The following is a 22299-nucleotide window of genomic DNA, read 5'->3' on the forward strand; positions in this document are numbered from 1 at the left end:
GGCCAATGTTTAGAATTCTATCTGGGTGTGGGCAAGCCAACATTCACAGTCCCATCCAGATGCGGCGCAAGCTAGCGTCTAAAAATCTGTCCAGGTGTGGGCATGCTATCATTCGCAACCCTATCTGGATGCTACGCAAGCTGGTGTTCACAATTCCAAGTGTGGCACACGCCAACATTCCGGTTTCATCTAGGCGCGGGCTCGCTATCCTTCAATCAATCCCATCTAGATGTGACGCAGGCCAATGTCCACAATTCTAGGTGCGGCCTGTGCTAGTCATCAGGTTTCGCATAAGTGCGGGCATGCTAACATTCAAAGTCCTATGTAGATGCGACGCAGGCTAATATTCACAAATCTATCTAGATGTGGGTAACAGGCAAACAGGCAGTAAGGGCACATTTTCACCTCTAGCAAAAAGGTGGAGGTAAAACTTCCACTTACTGCCTGACTTATGATTGGGCCAACCCATAAATTCAGTGGCAATAGTGTTAATGCCACATTTATGGGCTAAGGCCCAACTCATGTTGAGGCCCTAGTTGTCTTTCTCGTTTCATCACTTAGTGTTGAGATCTAGACAAATTACATCTCTAACACCTGTCACTACTATTTGAGATTCTTAAAGAACATTAAGCCACTTATCTCAGAGTCAAACTGCTCATCAGTCACATGGGCTATCATTCTTTCTCGCCTTAACTACTGTAAGGCCTTTCTGATTAAGGCAAACAGAAAATGTTTGCATCTACTTCAGACCCTCCGAAATGATGGTGTCTGCATTATCGAGGGAATCCCCTGATGAGATTAAATATCATCTGCCAGACAATGGGGGTCATTACGAGTTTGGAGGTAAAAGACAGTTTTTACTGGCATGGAGCAAATACTGTGTCTGTGTAGTAAAGGGGACGCTAACAGTGGCCTGTACGAGTATGCGAGTACAATACTGGCATGACGCAAAAGTCCCAAAAATGCCCCTTAGCAGTATCATGAAAAGCTCTGACAGAACTACCTCCGCCGTCCACCCCTAAATAACGTGACCGGCATCAATGGAAACGGCATTAGCGGCAACTGCTATTAGCGGTGGACGCTAATAAGCGGAACCGGAAGTAGCGTCATCGTGCCGGAACGGGAAAGGGCACGGCGGCCATCTTGAAAAACACAATCCATTGCCATCCTCACTAAACAGGTCTTGGAGCCTCATTGCGAGAGCAGAAATATAACATCACCTCCAGCATCATGCCAAAACAAGTGAAAAAAGGTGCAGCCAGGCAGCGTAAGAGCGCTTTACGGAGGACGAGCTAACAATGCTCACTGAGACACTGGCAGAAAATGCTGAGGTTGTCTTTGCCAACAACCTCAAGCGAGAAGCTCAGATACAAAAAAAAATGATCTGACAACTTGTTGCCCAAAAAGTGAGTGCAGTCGGCAACACCCCCCGCACAGTTAAGGACGTGCGCAAGAGATGGGACGGCCTGCGCCTCAGAGTCAGAAACATAATGTCAGCAAACTGGAGCCAGGGCTTGGCCACTGGTGGTGGCCCTAGCTCCCCTATCAAACTAAGCCGGTGGGAGGAAATCTGCGCCAGCACCATTGGCATCGAGGCAATCAAAGGTGTTGGGGAGATGGAACGTGGCGCAACATCATCGGCAGATGGAGGTGAGTGCCCTAAGAAAACACTGTAATGCATTGTATGATGATAGTACACCAATTTGACCGTGCCATGAGGCAATGCATGAGCCAATACAGACACATCCCTGCCTAGATGTCGTCCTCAGTACTGACACATCCACATGCATGCAGCATGCCAATGCCATACGTGACACACACCTCATAAACATGGAAACAGCATTAGTACCACTGCATGCAGTCCACAACAGAAATGCATGTCACACAGCATACACCACCTCAAACATGTGTGACCCTGACGGATGCCTGCATGCTCCACCCATATAGCAAGCAACCTGATTGCGAAAACTCCAATACCTATTCCCCTCTAATGTGTAGAACAGCAATAATACCAATGTATGAATGATGCTTGTAGACCCATCACTGATGCTGTCCCTCTCTCGGTCCCCCACAGGCTCAGATCCTTACAGCGAGGCCCAGGACTCGGCCGCACTGGCAATAACTGCACTGAAGAGGAGGAGGAAGGCAACAGGCCTTCAACATCTAAAGGGCCAGGCAAGCCATGACTGACACAGAAGGGGAAGGCACCAGAGGAGGCCACGTCACTGGTGTGGCTAAGGGCCACTACCACAGCTACAGTCACCACACCATCTGTGTTGCCAGCACTGGAGACAGTGGCCTATGGGGCCCTCTCAGCTGCAAACAGCTCTGTTGGGGAGGTGGCAGCCACGGCACCCCAGACGGACGAGGATGCACAGCGCCAAGGCCAGGTGTGTGTCCCTGTGGAGGATGAAACATCAGACATACCTGTCACACCCAGTCCCCCAGCATCACCCCAGGTCACACCATTGTACTCCACCTATGACAGCACACAGGACCAGTCTGGAGGGGAGCCAGGTCAAGGGAGCATGAGCCCCACAGAGCACACACACGATTTAGCAAATTTGACACATGCAGCATCCACCTCCACTGGTGTCTGGGATGGGGTGCAGCAAATGGAACATACAGTGCAGCGCCAGGAGGAGCTGACAGCCCTAGTCAGGCAGTTTGTGTCAGAAGGTGCCAGGCAAGGCAGGAGGGGCAGGACAACATTGCATCCCTGAGACAGGCAATTGAGGTCATTACCATGCGTATTTGCAAGGAGGTGTCTGCTCTGAGGCAGGTCCTATGCCGCATAGCGGATGCCATGGAGGCAGAGCGTCCTACACCGAGACAGGAGCAACCGGGCAAAGATTCATCATATAGCTCAACTCAGACCAGCCCCCTTCGCAGGTCTGCATGCACCTTGCAGTGATCGGACATGCCACAACCAGGTGCGGGAAGTGGACAGAAGTAGATGGGACAGCCTGATAAAGGCAATTGACGCAGTAACCTGCAGCATTAGCTTGGACACCATGTGTGGGGGAGTTGTGGGGGGAGGGGGAAGAGGGTGTGTGGGGGAGTTGTGGGGGGAGGGGCAGAGGGTGTATGTGGGAGTGGGAGGGGGTAGCGGGTGTGTTTGAGGTGGAGGGTATGAGCACTTTGTACTATTTTACAGTTTAATACACCCGTTGTGTAGCAGATAAAATACTTGAGTGGACATTCCTCATTGTATATGTGTCATGTATTGGTCTACAGTGCATAGTGTACTCACACACCCAGTGCCCTCTGCCCCACTTTCATGGCACCCTCTGCACCCATGTGCATCAGAAAAATTGTGCAATCACAGAGTGATGCACAACACGTCCCTCCTGTGCATCGGCAGCTCAATGATGTGCGCCCACATCTTCTTCATCCCCTTCTTCATCTCCTGGTGGTTGCTGTTCATTGTCTGGGGGTAGGGGCACGTTCCGTCGGATACACATGTTGTACAGCAAGACGCATGCCATGATGATCTTGGCCACCTTCTCATGGCTGTAGAGGAGTGCCCAACCCGACCGGCTAAGGCAGCGGAAACCTGTGTTCAACAGGCCAAAGGCCTGCTCGATGAACGTGCATGGGTATGGGAACGATTGTAGCCCTCCTCGTGCCTGTTCTGCGGGTTTCGGACAGGGGTGAGGAGCCACGGCTTCAGGGTATAGCAACTATCACCTGCATGGGAGCAGAATAAGGTAGGTGTTAGTTGATTCATGATGGACAGCTGTACTAATCACACATGCCTTCAGATATTTGTTGGTCACATGCACATGTCCCTGGCTGTATGTATTTTTCCTTGCCTCAATGTGTGCTGTCCCATGGTTTTATGGTGTGGATTGCATCTCCAAGATGATACATGGGGTACACTGCCTTGATGTTGCTCATGCATTGTGGACGCATACCGCTGGGTTTGTGATATATATGTGATGTGTAGTGTTCTGTATGATTTTCTTACTGGCAGCGTTGGCAGTAGTCTCTGCATAATTTTGCATTCAGTGCAGATTATCACCATTGTGACATGCTGCACTACTGTGGTGGTGATCCTGTGACAAGAAGTGGATTCCCTTAGTGGTTTTGTTTTGTGCACTCTCATGGATGCTTGTCCAGTGCGGTAATTTGCTGCAGACATTTACATTGTGAATACTCACAGCATGTTGCTGGATTGTGTTATGGAGGGTGAGGTCCAATGATGGGTGGTGCATGTGTTGTGGGATGTGGGGTGGTTTAACGTTTGCCATTTTGTCATAGGTGCGCAGCTTACTTCATTGCTATGGGGATTGGTTGTCATGTTCAGTTAGGGATGCTTTTGGGCACATTGTTTTGGGATGTGGACATTGTGCTGTCACCACAACAATGACAGCATGGTGGTGTGTGCATCTCTCCCGCCATTTCACTGTCATGTGCCTGTCATGCAACTTACCAAGCAGCCAGACGCATCATCCTGCGTGTCGATCCATGTAGCGTGGTAGCGTGGAGTTCTGCAGGACCATTGAGTCATGAGTTGATCCAGGAAATCAGGCACAACAATGTTTGATGATCTTGCTGGAGTCACATACCATCTGTACATTGATTGAGTGATATAGCTTACGGTTGCGGTACACCACCTCCGTTGCATGCAGGACCACCAATTCCACATGGGTGCAGTCAAGTGCACCAATACAATATGGCATGCCTTCCAGTGCATGGACGCCATCTTTAGTGTCAAATATCTCCTGGGCAGTCCGTGGTAGAGATATTTAGTCCCTTGTGTGCTTCAGGAGGGCATCCAGCACTTGGTTCAGCATGCAAGAAAATAAGGGTTGTGATATGCCATGCATGTGCCCCACTGTGTACTTTTCGGTGCCTGTGGCCAGGAAGTGGAGCACAGACACTACCTTCAGTAGGGGGGGGGGTGGCGGTGCATATTTCAATCAGGTTGACAATGTTGTCGTGTATCATGTCCACAATGGTAGTGATGGTGTCGCGGTCCAGACGGTACAGGATGTGGATCTGCTCAGGGGTTAATTTGAATGGACTGGCTCTGATGCGAGGAATTGGGGCTGCCTGCGTGATAACACTGGCTGCACTGGTGGGGCTTGCTGGGCCTGTCTCACCCTCCTTCTCCTCCTGCGTCTCCTCTGTGGTGCCTGTTGTTGCTGGTGTAGCAATGCAAGCATGTCCTCCAGCCCCAGTATTGCTACTACAAGTGGAATCATTTTGGTCTTGTGAGGGGCGTGGTGTGTGGGTGTGCTCCTTTTGTGCTGGGCCAGACTTCATTGCGACCACCTGTGCTGATTGTGTGCACCTGTGGCAGTTGGGAACACTGCACATAGCTGTTTGCTGTAGCTGTTTGCGGGTGGTTCGCGATGCCGGTATTGCCGGCATCCCGGTACGCCTCATTACTGCCTTCATGATGCAGGTATTTGCATGTCCACCTGACTTGTGATGCAATTTGCGGGCCCAGGGTCTGCGTGCCCGCGTGCCCGCGTGCCCGCGTGCATGCCGGTACTGGGAAACACGCTATCAATGGTGGCGCTAACACCGGCTTGTTGAGTCGGAATAGCCCGGAGCGGTATGCAGTGCCAGTAATCCCCTACCGTCATTGTTTTTCCATTACCTCCAATCTCGTAATGACCCCCAATCTCTACACTGGCTCCCTATCCTCATTCCAATACAGTTCAGGGCACCTGCCTACCTGAAGGCTTGCATCGCCTATACGAGCCTAAACAAACTCTACGTTCAACATCTCATGGACTGGTTAGTATCTACAAGGTCCAATAGGCTAAGGGATTGGATAGGGCTTTTCCCATGCTAGCAGAGCAGCTGCGGAACTCATTGCCAAGCAATCTACGTTTGGACAACAACTTAAAAACGTTTCGTTCATCATTAAAAACTTTACTTTTCAATTAGTGTCCTAAATGTCTTGCTGTGGTTAGCCTTCTCTCGACCTTGTTCAATTTTCATAGTCCTGTTTTTCACGTATGTCTGTTTGTGTCTGTGTGAGCCCTGATGCTCCCGGGTTACCAGCACTATATAAATAAACAAACACATAAATAAATAAACCATACCTACCATGCGTACATGGCAGGCAACTATTACACAATTTGCACAGCAGAGTTTTTCCAACTGCAATTCGTGTGAAGGCGTTAATATCCAACTTAACACTGTTCATCAGCCACCACTGGGTGCAAAAACTGCACAGGGTTTAATAGTTTGAGTTGTTGCATGCTGCAAGAATTAAAACATGTATTTGAGGTTCTTCAAAGATATCATAATGGTTTCAATGTATAGTAAAGAGAAATGCTTTCCCTCATTCATGTAAAGGTTATCATGAGAACCGTAGGAATTATTTGAAACATTCCTTTTAACAAAAATATATATAACAAGTCAATTAATCTGTTAAACCATATGCAAGGCTTGCACCTTCCTTGACTTGTCCCATAAGATAATATGAAGTGAACCATAGAAGAAAGTAAAAACGTTATCTGCAAATTTGTTACTACAATTTATGAAATGTTCCTTAACTCAACCTTGTAAAACCATGTTTTCTCTCAGGGAGAAGAAATTACGTTCCATTAGTGCTTGCACATATTTTTTCATTGTACCGATCACCAGCTTGTATTATGCACTTCCAAATGCGAAAGAAGCCATTTTCTTTCATGATTATTTGAAATAATTGTTGGGCAGAGAACATTCTGAACTGCAGTGCAAGGCTATGAATCAGGCTGTGCAGGCTAGGGGGATAGGGGAGTAGGCAAGATGAACAGCACTGTCTTCTTTAATTGTCACCGCAGCAGTGGCTTCGGCCTCTGGACTGCTGTTCCTTAACTGGCTTCCTGTTTCGAAACTTGGCATCTTAAAAACAAAATTGATTATTGTAGAAATCAGCTCACTTCACTGCCATACACAGCACATTAACGTGTATCTTTACCCTTTTTCCTAAGGGCATCTCGAGAGGTAGAGTGTTAAGATGTAAAACTAGGAACTCAATGAGCTAAAATAAGATTAGGATGCCAGCCAAAAAGACACATTTTTCCTTAATTGGTATACTTCTTAAAAAATGAATACACACTTTTTGACCTTCTGTTCCCGGCTTCTAAATGATACGGCCCCTGTAACTAATTACCAACGAACCTAGCAGTTTTATAACCGATTAGATGCATACATTGAGGGCCACCACATTTAAATAACCTTGTTTTTTGTCCATGCTTCCAAAACATTTAAAACAACATTTTTTTCAGAGTTGGTTTGTTAGGTGCTTCAGTATATCAAAGGACGACACAAAATCCATTGGTTATTTAAAGGATAGATTTGGCTTGTTGTGCACATTGTTCACCTTTGCAGCGGTGGATGCTTTTAAGGGCAATTTTCCCTCTCATCTCATCCTTTCTTTTCTCTTGCATTTGGAACGAGAATTGTGATGCAAATTCAATGAAAAGGGTGCACAAAAAGATGCAGCAATATTCCTTTCTGGGAGTATGGTGCAAGGGAAGCAAATGATGTGTGAACAATATAGCTATATTTAATTGCCTACTGCCTCTGCTCCTCATACACCTGTGGCTGACTCACACTCTGATACAGCCATCTTTAACCTGCATCTCCCTATCTCCCTATCACCAATACTCTGAATGTCCTTGCCCCTGGCATGAGAATCCATCAGAAGCCTCCAAGTGGAGGGTATCGGGCGCGTCCTCTGACTATCTGGCCTAAAGGCAATACATACTCTCTGTCCTGTCCAAGAAGAAAGCCCTCATCCAAACACCATCTCTGCTGCCTCTAACAACACGGCCAAACTCTTTAAAATCTGCAAGGAGCTGGCCAATCCTTCTGCAGTCTCAGCCTCTCCTGTTCCCTCCCTGGCACTCTGAATGGCTCTGGCTTCCCACTTCACCACTAAAACTCGGACATCCTGTCCTCTCTCTCCTCTTCCTCTCCCTCTACCTCTCTTCGCCCTCCTCTGACCACCTCTCCTTCTCCTTCTCCTTTCTCCTCTTTCTCTCCGATCACACCTGACAGTGTTTCTAGACTAGTCTGATCTATGAAAGTGTCCTCCAGAACCATCAAGGACCACATTGACACCTTCGCTCCAGCCTTGGCCAATTTCTGCAATCACTCCTTTTGCCAATGGAACTTTCCCCTCTCTCCCCTCAAGCACTCTCTTGTGCACCCCTTTCCGAAAAAGCCTTCTGCCAATCCAACCTGTCCTGATCAAACTCCTGGAAATGCTTACTCTCCACACTGAATCTGTTGGTTTTCTCTATGACAAATCAGTCTGAATTCAGAGCCTCAAGAGGCGCGAAAACTGCTCTCCTGAACACCCATGAAGATCTGCTCACTAATATAGATTCTAGCCTTCCTTCTGTTCTCATCCTCCTTGACCCTTTCTCTGCTTTTGATACGGTCAATCACAAAATCCTGATCAATCGTCTCCATGAGAACCTGGGCATCACAAATCATGCCCTGGTGTGGTTGACCTCCTTCCTCATGGACTGACACTCCCAGGACCAACTTGGTCCTTTTTCTCCACAACCTCTCTCTCCGCATGTGGTATCCCCCAGTACTCTAACCTCTCACACTGTCTCTTCTTAATATCTACTTGGCCCGTTTGGCCCGTTTTATCTCTACCCTCTCTTCTACCTTTCAGTGCCATCCGGATGACTCTCAGCTCTCTTCCAGACTGCCCTCAGCCTCCTCTCCTTTATCGCTCATTCCTGAATGTCTATCCGCGCTTCAGAAGTGGTGTGCTTCCAACAATCTCTGCCTTAATGCCAGTAAGATGGAGATTCTTCTCATTGAGACCCCTGCTGCCGCTTTCACTCTCTCACTATGGCTCAAATCCTTGGGCCCTCTTCCTTCGCCTTCCTGTGAGGCAAAAAACCGTGGTGTCATCTTTGACTCCATTCTCTCCTTCTCTCCCCACATCACAGACCTTGCCAAGAAGGCCAAAACCAGCTGCACCTCCTCAGAAGTATGCATTCTTTTCTCACTTTCCCCCTGAAGCTCACTGCCTACAGAACCCTGGTTTTATCTAGGCTGGATTACTCCAACAGCAGTACCTGACTGATTTGCATATGGCTGGACCCCTTTTGCAATGGCGCAGACGGGCTACAAAACGGTGGTGTGGAAGGTTGCACAGAGCATTGACAGTGGTACAGATTCGTTCAAAATCTTCCACCCATCACATTTGTGGTCACAGTTTGTCTCACCATGTGAGAGAGGGTATGCCCAGACGCGGGTCCCTTGCTTGCTGCGCCATAGGGAACCACGCTGCACCTCACTGAGGAGGCCCAACAAGGCCGAAACATGTTGGGGTTTCTTGTGTTTCCGTGCAGAGGGGACCTGGCCTAGAAGTTCGGGCTGGGCTGCTACCATTGGTGGCAGTACCTGCCTGATTTGCATATGACTGGACCCCTTTTGCAATGGCGCAGACTGGCTAAAAAACGGTGGTGTGGCAGGTTTCCCAGAGCATTGCCAGTGGTACCAATTCGTTCAAAACCTTCCACCCATTATTTTTGTAGTCACTGGATTACTCCAACAACCTCTTTCTTAATCTGCCTTCCTCTACTCTCCGCCCTCTGCATCTAATCCAGAACAGGACTGCGAGACTTGTCCTTGGCCTCAAGCCAAGGAACTGTATCTCTCCAGCCCTAAAATATCTGCACTGGCTCCTGGTGGCTACAAGGACCAAGCTCAAGACTCTCTGTATCGTCCACAAGGCTTTCTGCGGCCGGGGACTGCACTACATCCAAATCTCTTCCTAAACACATTCTTTCTCAAGCACTTTGCTCAGCCACCTCCAACTCTCTGAAGGTCAGATGCTTCTTCAGTCAGAGATGGGGGTAGATCTCTCTCCTCTCCAGGTACCTCCCTCTGGAATGGCCACCCTGCCCCTCTCAAGCTTGAGCCAGACCACCTGAAGTTCCAGAAGCTGCTCAAGACCTTCCTTTTTGCCTCTGCTTTCTCTCTCTCCCTCTCCCCTGCTGACCTACTTGTCTGTTACGCTGACTGGTTTCCTGGCTACCATCAGAGTCTCACAGGGTACCAGACTCCTCCACGACCAGTAGCCCCTGTACTGCCTCCGGGACTACAGCGCACTTAGGGGCTGTAATGTGAACCCTATTGTCCCATGTCTCCTTGCACCTACAAAGAGCTGTGCTGCCTGGCTGCAATTCCCTCTTCTCTAGCACTCCTCTTCTTCCCACTCCTTGTACTTTGCATACCGCACATGCATGATTTTAATGACACAAGGGCTAGTAAGATCGTTTGTTTTGTCCTCCTTCTGTCTTCCCTCCCCTGTCTTGTCGCGCCTAGAATACACTTGTGTACAGGCGCATTATAAATGACTTATCATATCTTATCATGTTTTAAGTGCTAATTTTGTAATGTAAACCCAACAGCAGTGAATATTTTGTCATACAGTATGTATATTAATAGAATGATTTAACATTGCTCAAAGACTAAACAATAATATAGAATGAATATAGAATTGCCCAGTAAACCATTGACACAAGCAGTTTTAAATGCAAGAAACTAAAATGGAATACACCGAGCTTGCAATTTAGTGAATTGTGTTTGTCACACATATGCCAGGGCTGGTGTGTTCATCATTGCATTCATCCCGAATTACCAAGCAGGTTCTCATTGCTGGAGATGAACACAATAGAAAACCTTCATCTATCAACATGAATTCCAATAGCGGAAAAGTAATAATATTTGTTGCACACAATAACTCAATAATACTGTTGAACATACATGAGACATCTGTGTGTGCTTTTTATTGCAATGCTATATAACTATAAGCCATGGAAAACTGCAAACTCTGCAAACACCAATACCTAATTCTCTTATTGCAAGCACGTTCTGAAGTCACTCAATGATAGTATTAAGAACATCTGCAGACTAGTTTGCTCAAACAACTTATAAGCACCTTCTTTGCAATGCTCAGTACATCCCAGCAAATCATGATCATATCATTGTGGCCATTAATCTGAGTGGTTTATCAAAATGTCACTTTCCCTGAGGCTGGGCTGTCTTCACCATTCTCACTAACTACCAATCCACACCACTCACTGTTCCATATAATTGATTCTGAAGCTGCACATATTCTTTTATTTACTGAGTAATCCACACATTCATTTCCCTGCCCCGCCCTCCTTTCATCATCAGTATGATGCATTATGTGTTCATCCAATCAGGACAAGTCACAGAGGAGTCACAAGACCATGTTTTTAATATGATTGGTTGCAGCACCTGGCTGAACTTGGCGCGTTGCTAGAGCCAACGAAACAGGACTACTCCCGCCGACACGGCACCTTGCTTGGAGCTCTTGACTTCAGTGTGGCTGTAATGACTCGGGACCCAGGCCCCCTGCCTGCTTTCAGGCCCGCACTGCCAATGCATACATTATAAGCATTTACATTATAAGCATTTTGAGCACTGGAGTGGACAGACCTTGTGCTTGTTGAAGGCCACCGGGCCTCTGTTCACTGACCAGATTGCAAAAAGGTGTGCAAAGAGCGCTTGAGACTGGGAGCAGCTGCAGGACGCCTTTACTTTGTAATAATAAAAATGCTTTACAATTCATATAAAGGAACGGAATCCTTTTAATATAAATGTGCAGGAAGTGGAGCTAGGAGCTGTCATGAACGAGGAAAACAAAAGATACAAATGAATAGGTCCAAGGATGCTAGGCTCAGAACAACACCTCCACATGTATTATCAAACTCTGCATTGCTAAGGAAGGAATCACTCTTCAATAGTATGTTGTAGAGATAAATCTCATTTTTTTATATTAAAGTTGTGTGCAAAAAGACATAAATCCAACGTTTAGAGAAATTAAGACATCAAAATGGTTTGCTAAAACAGAACAATCAGACAAAAAAATATATTTACAACATACAGTGCCAAAAAAACATTTTTTGGGACAATCTCAAAATTGTGTGTGTGTAACAACCCCCGACTCCTATTATGATTTGCCAAGAAATTCACATATTGCAGTGTACATATTCAAGTCAACATTTGTGGAAAACACATAGAACAATGGTAGGTACACAAAATTATTTTTCTTGCGTAAACAGCATTAATGTGCTGTAGTTTTGGGGGGAGCAGTGTGTCTACACCAGGTGTTTCAGCCGTTTCTAGGTGGGCTAGGTGTGCCTCATCTTTAACACGGCCTTCATCAGGACGGAGTTCTGTGTAGATTGACGTCTGTGCTGCAGGGGAAGGAGACTACAGTCAGGGGGGTGTCTGAGCCAAAATTATTTAGTTTGAGTGAATCACGTGTGGTTGATGTAAAATCAAAAAGCACATAGCTTACCTATGGGTTAATAGATTTCACAGGCGCTAAATTTGAGATCTGCTAGCCGCATGGGCTGGTCTCTGTATGGTCCTGTTGCAAATAACAGAGAACGAGAGAAGCAAAGGGAGGTTGAAGCTAAACATGTCCCCGTTTAAAAAGGCATGAAAAAAAGTTTTTTATTATATGCAGGGAAAAAAATCTTACCTCTCGCTGGAGGTCGAAAAATGCTGATCCAGGGTGGTATCAGTGGGAAACAGACACGGCTTGCACAGCTAAAAAATATATATGGCTCAAGGTGAGTGTGGTTACCTAGTAACAACTGTCTCATATATATAGCAGTAAGTGCAGGGTTTATTTTAAAGTACCTGTGAGGGTTGCAGCATGGGCAGCCTGTCTGCCAAAAAAGTACGAGCTGGAGCTCCTCAGGCTGCTGTGTCACAGTTGAGACTGCAGGGGCCTGACTGCAAAGCGTTGGTAACGCTGTTGCTAGGTCCCTGTAGGTATTTATATGTCAGCCATCTTGGAATGGCCCTAGGATCGAGTGAGAAACAAAATGATGGATTCTGCTCCATCCGGGGGGCACAAAAAAAGCTCAATCAATTATGGGTGTGATTAGTGTCAACGCGTGTCTAAAAAGTTAATTTAGACAATATTGTTGACAAACGGTTGTCATGGCAACCGTAAGCATTGCGGGGTGGCATTGGTTTTTTATACTCTGAGACAACATAGCTAATGGCCCCATGAGGTTGTGATTACCGAAAATACTTCATTTCAATATGTTGTGGCATGGATCACAAAATGTTTATGTGTCTCAGGAATCTCAGCAGAGAAAAACCATAATTAAGTAGGTGGACAGTTTGTATTGTATTACTAACAGCCTGAAGAAGTGAGAATTAATGTGTGTTGCCTGGAAACTTAATACATAGTTTCATAATGACAGAAAACATTTGGAATTAACAAAGAAAGTATAGTTTTTCATGTAGGTGATTTCATACATTGACCAAAAAAACCCAAAAAAAAAACAAAAAAAAAAAAACACAGTGTCATAATGTCTACTGACTTCTGCATTTCATGAAATGAAAAATGATCATAGTGTTAAGAAGTTCATAGCTCATACTCAATCATTGGGCACATGTCATTACAGGAAAGACTTCCATTCAACTGACACATTTAGACCAGCCTGAACAGAGTTAAGTCTGTGGACCCACCGTTGTTCTAATTGGGTCAGCGTTTTGTTCAGATCCCCCCCATGCTTTGCTGGTTTCACTTTTTGGAGGACAAACCATCTTAGATCAGTATCACTATGGTTCTTACTGATAAAATGCTCTACTAGGGGCTTGTCTGCTACCTTGTTCCTGATACAGGAACGATGTTCAGAGATGCGCATTTTGATGGCACGTGTGGTTTTTCCTATGTAGAGGAGTTTGCAAGGGCATTGTATTACATATATGACACCCTAAAAAATAATTTTGTGTACCTACCATTGTTCTATGTGTTTTCCACAAATGTTGACTTGAATATGTACACTGCAATATGTGAATTTCTTGGCAAATCCTAATAGGAGTCGGGTTTGTTACACACACACAATTTGGAGATTGTCCCAAAAAATGTTTTTTTGGCACTGTGTGTTGTAAATATATTTTTTTGTCTGATTGTTCTGTTTTAGCAAACCATTTTGATGTCTTAATTTCTCTAAACGTTGGATTTATGTCTTTTTGCAAACAACTTTAATATAAAAAAATGAGATTTATCTCTACAACATACTATTGAAGAGTGATTCCTTCCTTAGCAATGCAGAGTTTGATAATACATGTGGAGGTGTTGTTCTGAGCCTAGCATCCTTGGACCTATTCATTTGTATCTTTTGTTTTCCTAGTTAACCCCCCTGGGTAGAATAGGTTCCACACCAGGAGCCCTATTTTTTGATTCTAGGCTGTCAAGAACGAGCCTGCCACGTTGTTGGTCCTGACAACTAGTTCATTGACTGAACCTAAGTAAAATCCAATGTACTTAGCCTACCCCATCCACTCCCAACTACCCTCTGACCAAACGGTTGCACAAACATGTTGAAAGTTGAACTATGGCCAGGTCAATTTCGACTCTAAAATCAGAACATGACCCTTAAGATGAACACATGTGAATGCTGCACATTTCCCCTGCAGCCCTGAATCGAAGGCCACCTGGAGTGGGCTTCTGCCCTGCAAATTGGCAAGAAGGACTACAGTCCGCTCTTCCACAAGGCCGGTTGCATAAATGCATGCGTTGTGCCCCAGTCAAAGTTCTTATTGGATTTGCAGCTGATTCCTGTCAGGCTGAGGCTGCAGCGGTGACAATGTGCTGGGCAGGGGAACGTGCCTCTTGCTCCAGAGGCTGAATGGCCTGGAGGGGCTTCCTCTGCTGCCAGTGCATTGACCCTCTCCCTCTCTTCTCCAGAGGCTGAGTGGTGGGGAGCGGCTGCCTGTGCAGCCAGTGCACGTATCCCCCTCCCCTCCCCCCAGAGGCTGGGCGGCGCTGAGTGGCTGCCTTAGCTAACTGACTCTTGCACTTGCAGCCCGTGACCATCTCATCACTGGAGGCAAAGCAGTGTGGGGTGGCTGTCTGAGCAGCCAGTGCATTGACCCTCTCACCTCCAGAGGCTGAGTGGTGTGGAACGGCGGTCTGTGCAGCTAGTGCATTGAACCTATCCCTCTCTCCTCCAGAGGCTGAGTGGCATGGAGGGGCTGCCTCTGCTGCCAGTGCGTTGACCCTCTTCCTCTCTTCTCCAGAGGCTGAGTGGTGGGGAGCGGCTGCCTGTGCAGCTAGTCCATTGACCCTATCCCTCTCTCCTCCAGAGGCTGAGTGGCATGGAGTGGTGCCTCTGCTGCCAGTGCATTGACCCTCTCCCTCTCTTCTCCAGAGGCTGAGTGGTGGGGAGCGGCTGCCTGTGCAGCCAGTGCATGTATCCCCTTCCCCTCCCCCCAGAGGCTGGGCGGCGCTGAGTGGCTGCCTTAGCTACCTGACTGTTGCACTTGCAGCCAGTGACCATCTCACCACTGGAGGCAAAGCAGTGTGGGGTGGCTGTCTGAGCAGCCAGGGTATTGACCCTCTCTCCTCCAGAGGCTGAGTGGTGTGGAACGGCGGTCTGTACAGCTAGTGCATTGAGCCTTTCCCTCTCTCCTCCAGAGGCTGAGTGGCATGGAGTGGCTGCCTCTGCAGCCAGTGCATTGAATGCACATGTATACATGGCTGCACAATAATGTCTTTGAGCACTGCTCATGGTCTAACCAGTCAATCTGAAAACCATAAAACATCAATCACTGCCTCGGATACGTAACTCATTCAACACACTTTACGATATAAGTACATATTCTACCCTGAAGATGTTTGTGTGTCTGGGGGGATGGGGGAGGGGCATCAACGCTTCCCCAACCCTCCCTGCCCTGCCCTGCTTTCTGCATTTAGAAAATGTAAAGAATGCACGTAAATAAGAAGGGAAGTGGACACCTCCTTCATTGCCTTTGGGTGTTCTTTGTGGTGTGAGCTGCCAATGTGCTTTCCACATGGCTCTTACGAGGAAGACCCTCTAATGCTCAAAGCCTTAATGGCATATTGCATATTGCCGAGTATTGAACCCCCCCCTTTTAGATGAAGTAAAGACACTATTTCTTCATCCTTTTATAGTCAAACCCCCAGCCATGGCCTATACACATAAAGCTCCAACACAACACTTTTTGCTCATGAGGTACCTTTAAGTAAAATCACTAACGAGAACTGTTTAAACACCACGTGTCCAGTAAGACCAATGGACTCCACTCCCAAATCTACCCAGTTATTGAGATGAGGAAGATGAACGAGTTTGTAAAGGTATCAAGAGCTCAAAGTACATCATGCAGTGTAATTGTTTTTCCACAGCTGCATTATTGACTGTGGCAGTGCAGGAGAAGACGTTGGCTCCAATGAGAAGGCTTTTGAGTGCGGCAGACACTTACTAGTGTGGCAGAGCAGAGGCATTCACATAATGTGAAACTCAGAGTGAGAGCAGGAAGTGCTGTCTAGATGTCATGAGCCGCAAGAGTAACTTGGTGCACGACAGCTCAAAGAAGCAGTGTTCTCCAGACCGGGACCTGAGGAGAAGCAGGCGTGAGACCGCAGAGTTGTGAGGGAAGCTGAAAGGATATCTGCAGCACTGAGAATCGAAGCCAAGCAGCAGAGCCACACCACAGAAGCGTGAGCAGGACTAGAGACACTGGAGAGAACCGGTGAGTCAGCCCGGGGCAAGTGGGGACCCCGGGGCATTCCAGCAACCACGTCAACGATAATTTGAAGATTTTGAAAGTACTGATACAGAAAGTACAAGAGGTTTATTTGAATGCAGAAAAGGCAAATGACAAAGTCAAGGCCCAATGAGAAGTGTGTTTGAATGCAGAAAAGGCAAGTACAAAGTCAAGGACCAATGAGATACAAATGCATGGGATGCAAGTGAGGGACAAGGTGTGAACAAATATAACTGCAGGCAGATATACAGAGTGCACCACGGTATATGCAGTTTTGGTGATACAGAGGAACTATGAAATGCATATGAATTCCTGGCAAGAGAAGGATACCAGGCAACTGACATGCATAAGAAGTCCTATCAAGAGAAGGATGTGAGGCAATTGAAACACATATACGAAGTCCTGGAAAGCGAAAGATAGCAGTCAATTGAAATGCATAAGAGGTTCTGGCAAGAGAAGGATTACAGGCAATTGAAACACATATGAAATCCTGGCAGGGGAGTATACCAGGCAGGGAAATCTAAAGCGATGTCCTGCAGGAGAGTAATCCAGGCAATTGGAATTGAATAAAGGATCCTGGCAGGAGAACATACCAGGAATTTGAAATTGCATAAATAGTCCTGTCACGGTAGTATACCAGATGATTTGCAAAGCTGCCTGAAATAATGAAGAAGAACAGAGTATTTTAAACAGAAGTGATACTTGTACTTAATTAAGACTGTCACCGAATAAACTTGTCTTAAAGAGATACTACCACAGAACTTGTTGCCAGGATTAAGGGCTGGGACAGACAAGGAGGTTTGCAGCCTGGGAAATGATGGAGGACATTTGCCGCAGTGACAAGGCTGTGGAGACTGATTTAGGCATTGTGGACTTCCATTCCCATCAGCACTGGGGAAATCATGTAGTTCCACGCATTTGCACGCTGTGGCAGCTTTGAGTAATTGCAGCATGCTTCTATTCAGCCGTCGTCCACCCATACCAGGTGCAGATTATTCTGTCAGCACGGGCTGTTACGGCATGTGAGGAGAAGATCCATAAGAGAGCAGCAGCAGAGCACTGCAGGTTTCGGCAGTGAGGGAACGTTCTGGGCCATGCAGCAGTGATAGAAGGCTTGACTACTTTCAACACTGACACACTTCTGGTCCGGACAGTCCCGTGGGGCTCCCGGACAAAAATCTAAGTGCCCAGTGATTATTGCAGACTGCGTGAGAGCGTTTGGTCGGAATTCTGACTGTCAGTGAGAGTGCACCTTATACCTCGAACAAAGAACATGTTTTGTTTAAACCCTACTCTCTGAATAAGGGTCATGTTCATTGTTTATAATTGCACTCGAATGAGGGACAAGTTTATTTCGGTAACCACTGCGCTCTGAAAGAGGAACATTATGTTCTGAAGGAAGGACAGGTCATTTTGCCAACCAGTGCATTCTGATGAGTGGGATAGTTATAGGTTATTGAAGTATGTGTATGTATTTATCCGTGTGCTTTCCCTTACCTATCCAAACAATGTTTCTCTATACCTCTTTCTGGTTTTCCTAACTTCCCCACCCTATCCACAACCTCTCCCTAATCCCTCTTGCCCCCATTGGTTGGCTGCCATGTGGCTACTTGTGTTCTTGACAATCAGGTGCCCGTGCCAACCAGGGTGGTAGGGTCAAATCCATTTGGCATCTGTGGTTCGAGGGAGAGTGTTGATACTCTTTCCTTGTGCAGACTTGACACTTGTTGCCTAAACAGGAACTTTGTGAATCAAGGAGAAACACAAAGGAACTGTTATTAAAAGAGACAATTGCCATCCTACATAAGAACCCAAGGGAAGGGGAACATCCCCTGGATCCAAGGGCTTCCACTTTGGAGAACATTTCTGTTGGAGCTATTCTCATTATTATTTGTGAATAGCTTTTTGTCAATATCGGGTTGAAGGCATTTCCTTTCATATTGTGTTATTTTGTTTATAGTGTGAGAGTCAGGATAGGAAGGTTTGGACACAAGGACAGCTTTTCAGTTATTCCCATCCTGACACAGACAGATCCTTATTTTAGCCTATTAGGTAGAGAAACTCCTCTTTAGAATAGGGTTAGAGAGGCATTTTCCCAACCCATTTTTCATTTAATAAAAGTCTTGGGCCAAAATATGACAAACTTTTGTCCGGCTTTCATTGCTGACTCCTCACAATACTCACTAAAATTCTTGGGTATTTTGTTGCATATGTCCTGAAAAAACCTCTCTTTCTATTTCTACTAGTACAAGTCAAATTGGCATTGCAGAATGTATGTGCTGTGGTCTTTCATCTACCGACATTTTAAGACTTGAAAGTTCCACACGGGCCTCATTACACGGAAGGCGGTAATGGTTAACGGCCACCGTTAATGGTAACGGTGGCCGTTAACCATTACCGCCTTACTACGAGGTCCCTTAGCGGGTTGGTGCTTTAACGCCTGCAGGCGTTAAAAACCAACCCGCTAAGGGACCCCGGAGCTAATTACGGCACCGCAAAATTGCGGTGCCGTAATTAGCGCCTTCCCCATTCCCATAGAGCCCTATGGGGCAGAAATGGGAATGGGGAAGGGCAATGGCAGAAGGGGGATTTACCGCCCCTCCAACCTTGGAATGGGGCGGTAAATCCCCTTTCCGCCAAGGCGGTGCCGGTATCTTACCGGCATGAGCCATGGCGCTAATAGCGCCATGGCTCACCGCCTTCCGTGTAATGAGGCCCATAGGCCCTTATTCACAGACAGGTTTTCCAATGGGGATTTGCCATTATAAAACGCTTATGTGAATTAGGCCCATATTGTTTTCTTACTGTTCATGTTATTATTTGCATGAGTGATGTCGTTCAAAACAACATACCCAAAGCTGCATTTGGGTAACATTCAAATCATGTTTCATTAGTAAATCTACAGAGGGAGCACTTCAAATCTACTTTACTTTCCAACGCTGTTAGATTGCCTTCCTTTACAGAAGGTACAGGAACAATTTTCTTTGAATTTACTTTTATCTGTGACTTATGTATGGTCAAAATAAGTCTTATATGAGTTGATAATAAGCCAAGATGAGGAGCATACAGTGCATGTAATCTATCAAACTCGTAAATGCATGAAATGACAGCTGCCACATTAGACTCATTACAGTTTACAGTCCTTTCTTTTTTTACTTATGACAGTGCTACCTATGACTGTCCTTCTTTATCAATGCAACTTCTAAAGTGAATCCTTACGTTGTATGCACAGTTATCGCATATGTAGAGTCTTTTTACAAACATGTCTTTAAAAACTATGAATCATGCAGAAGTACGATAAACAAATTGAGGTTCCTCTAAACAGTCAAACTTAACCAACATATCTCTCTTTATATATAAAGCGTTTAAGTATGTTTCGGTACTCAGCTCGTGCAATTCATCAGTGTTAGGTAGCACTCTGCTGTCCAAATGGCAAAGTGTCCCCACTTTAAAACAACGATCATTTCAACATACAGATGCAATTTATCAGTGTTAGGCTGCCCTCTGCTGTCCAAATGGCAAAGTGCACCCACTTCAACAACAGTACCATTCTATGTGATCACCTAAGTTACTTCTTTCCACCCCCACATCTCTACACATAGGTCACAGCGGTTCCAGTGTCAATGAACAGTTAATTACCGGCTCAATGTTTCAGTCTCTAAAGATAGAAACACTGTACAATGAATGCGTCCTCACAAGCTAAGATTCAAAGTAGGTGTTGTAATTATGCTACTAGGCAATCTTATGCCATCACAGGGACTCTGCAATGGAACAAGGATGACAATTACACGTCTACAAAGACACATCATAGAGGCCTTTGTTATCGATGGAACTTAGATACTGTTTTCAAACCATGCAAACCTCTCATTTCATCTGATACGTTGATACTTTTCAATGACCATTAATAAGTCACAGGGACCCACACCCTCTTCCTGGAAGCGATCAGTGGTACTTCCAATATTTAAGAAGGGGGGCAGAAGTGACCCTATACATTACCAAACTATTTGGACCTTTAAGATATGCTAGAATGGCGTATGTTACGCCAGGAGTAGCTAGTATTATACTTGTACGGTTTGGAAAAGTGAGAAATGCAGCCGCTCTCCACATTGCTCCATTCAGCAGACCAATTTCAATATTCAGGTTCTGCTTTAATATAATGGAAGCATTTATGCACAGCTTTAAAACAGGATCTAGACCTGTTTTGTAAATAGATGTTTCTAATTGAATTAATCACACTTTAGATGTGTTATCCAAATACAGTGGCAAAAGGTACCAATCTGGAACGTTGAAACATTTCTTCTCTATAATTTGTTCCTTCTAAGGCCTCCTCATTACAGAGTTCAACTTGTAACACAAGAAATGTTCTTTTGTTGTAGATTCAACATGACATCAGGTCCACTTCAACCTGCATAAAATATGTTAGAAATCATTCTACCTTTTAAGACTGTTTTCATACCATCCTCAAGCAAAACTATACAAATATTATGTATATTAACATGTCTGCATACTCTTAATCTGCAGACTGCCTCATATTAATAGTAAACTCTTAATATGCAAAATAATTCCAAAGATTGAGATTACCAATACATGAGATAGTTTTTTGACTATCCTTTGATTTGAGAACCTTGAAGACTGGTTGACCTTTCACATGAGTTAACTGTAACAAATCTCCAAAAAAACAAGGACATGTTTCCCTCCTAACAAAACATCATAGTCAGTCCTCCAGACCTATTGCATTCGCAGGTGAATGCAAGCTAGCATTAAGTTAGACACCATGCTCTCTTCGTTCACCACCAATACATTACATTTGTTATAATTCTTGTGCTGCATTTGATACAACTTTCAGATATTCAAGTTTATGATCAGGCTCCACTGGTAGCATCAGCAAGTGACGTAGGGTAACACCGCCTATATTGAATGCTGCTAAGCCTGAGGGATTAGTCACAAAACATGACACAGATCAATCAGTCACATGCTGTATCATTACTCTCAATGCATGAATTAGCAACAATTTTCCTATACCTCCCTCTACAGTACCATAAATTAATAACAGACTGTAGTGGGCATAGGAACATTCATGTTTATGATGTTTAAGATCATGAACAAACCTATATTGTTTCATCAATTTCCTGTTGCTCTCCATTTAGCCTACTTATTAACGTCTCCACATTTTGATGTGAACATTTTATTTGTTGCATTGAACTCTCCACTTCCCCCGTGATGAGCTCAACATCTGTTTGAATAATTGGCTCTCCTAAAACATGTTCATGCCATTCAACAGATTGTAGACTGCCCTTAGATCTATCGATTTCGAATTCAGCTGCCAAAGTTCTTCTTGGTGTATTTCATGTTGCAGTAGCTCCAAGTACTATGCAAAGTTTGTGTACATAATATTTATTTTATTAGCAAGAAATGACTCTTCAAAAGTTTCAAAACTTTGAAGTAGAACACTCTTTGCAAGCCTTGGAAAGAACCACTGCAAAAGGCAAAAATAAAATATGTTCTTTTTCTCTGTAGTTTGGCATGACATGTTCATGTGGATGATGAGACCTAGCTGTGCATGTCTCAATAGATAACCAGTACACCTTCATAATTTGTACCATCATCTGTCATTGTTGGCTTCCACATTACGGTATGAATAGCATTCTGCTACTTCATACAAGCAAAGGTTTTCCGGATGTAAAGGCCTGTTTGGAGAATAGTACTCATTCAAGTAGCTGTTCAGTTTCAGTCAAAAAGCTTTAGTACCCATTT

Source organism: Ambystoma mexicanum, chromosome 5p (assembly GCF_040938575.1).
Source record: "Ambystoma mexicanum isolate Mex_15411 chromosome 5p, UKY_AmexF1_1, whole genome shotgun sequence".
In the NCBI taxonomy this organism is placed as follows: domain Eukaryota; kingdom Metazoa; phylum Chordata; class Amphibia; order Caudata; family Ambystomatidae; genus Ambystoma; species Ambystoma mexicanum.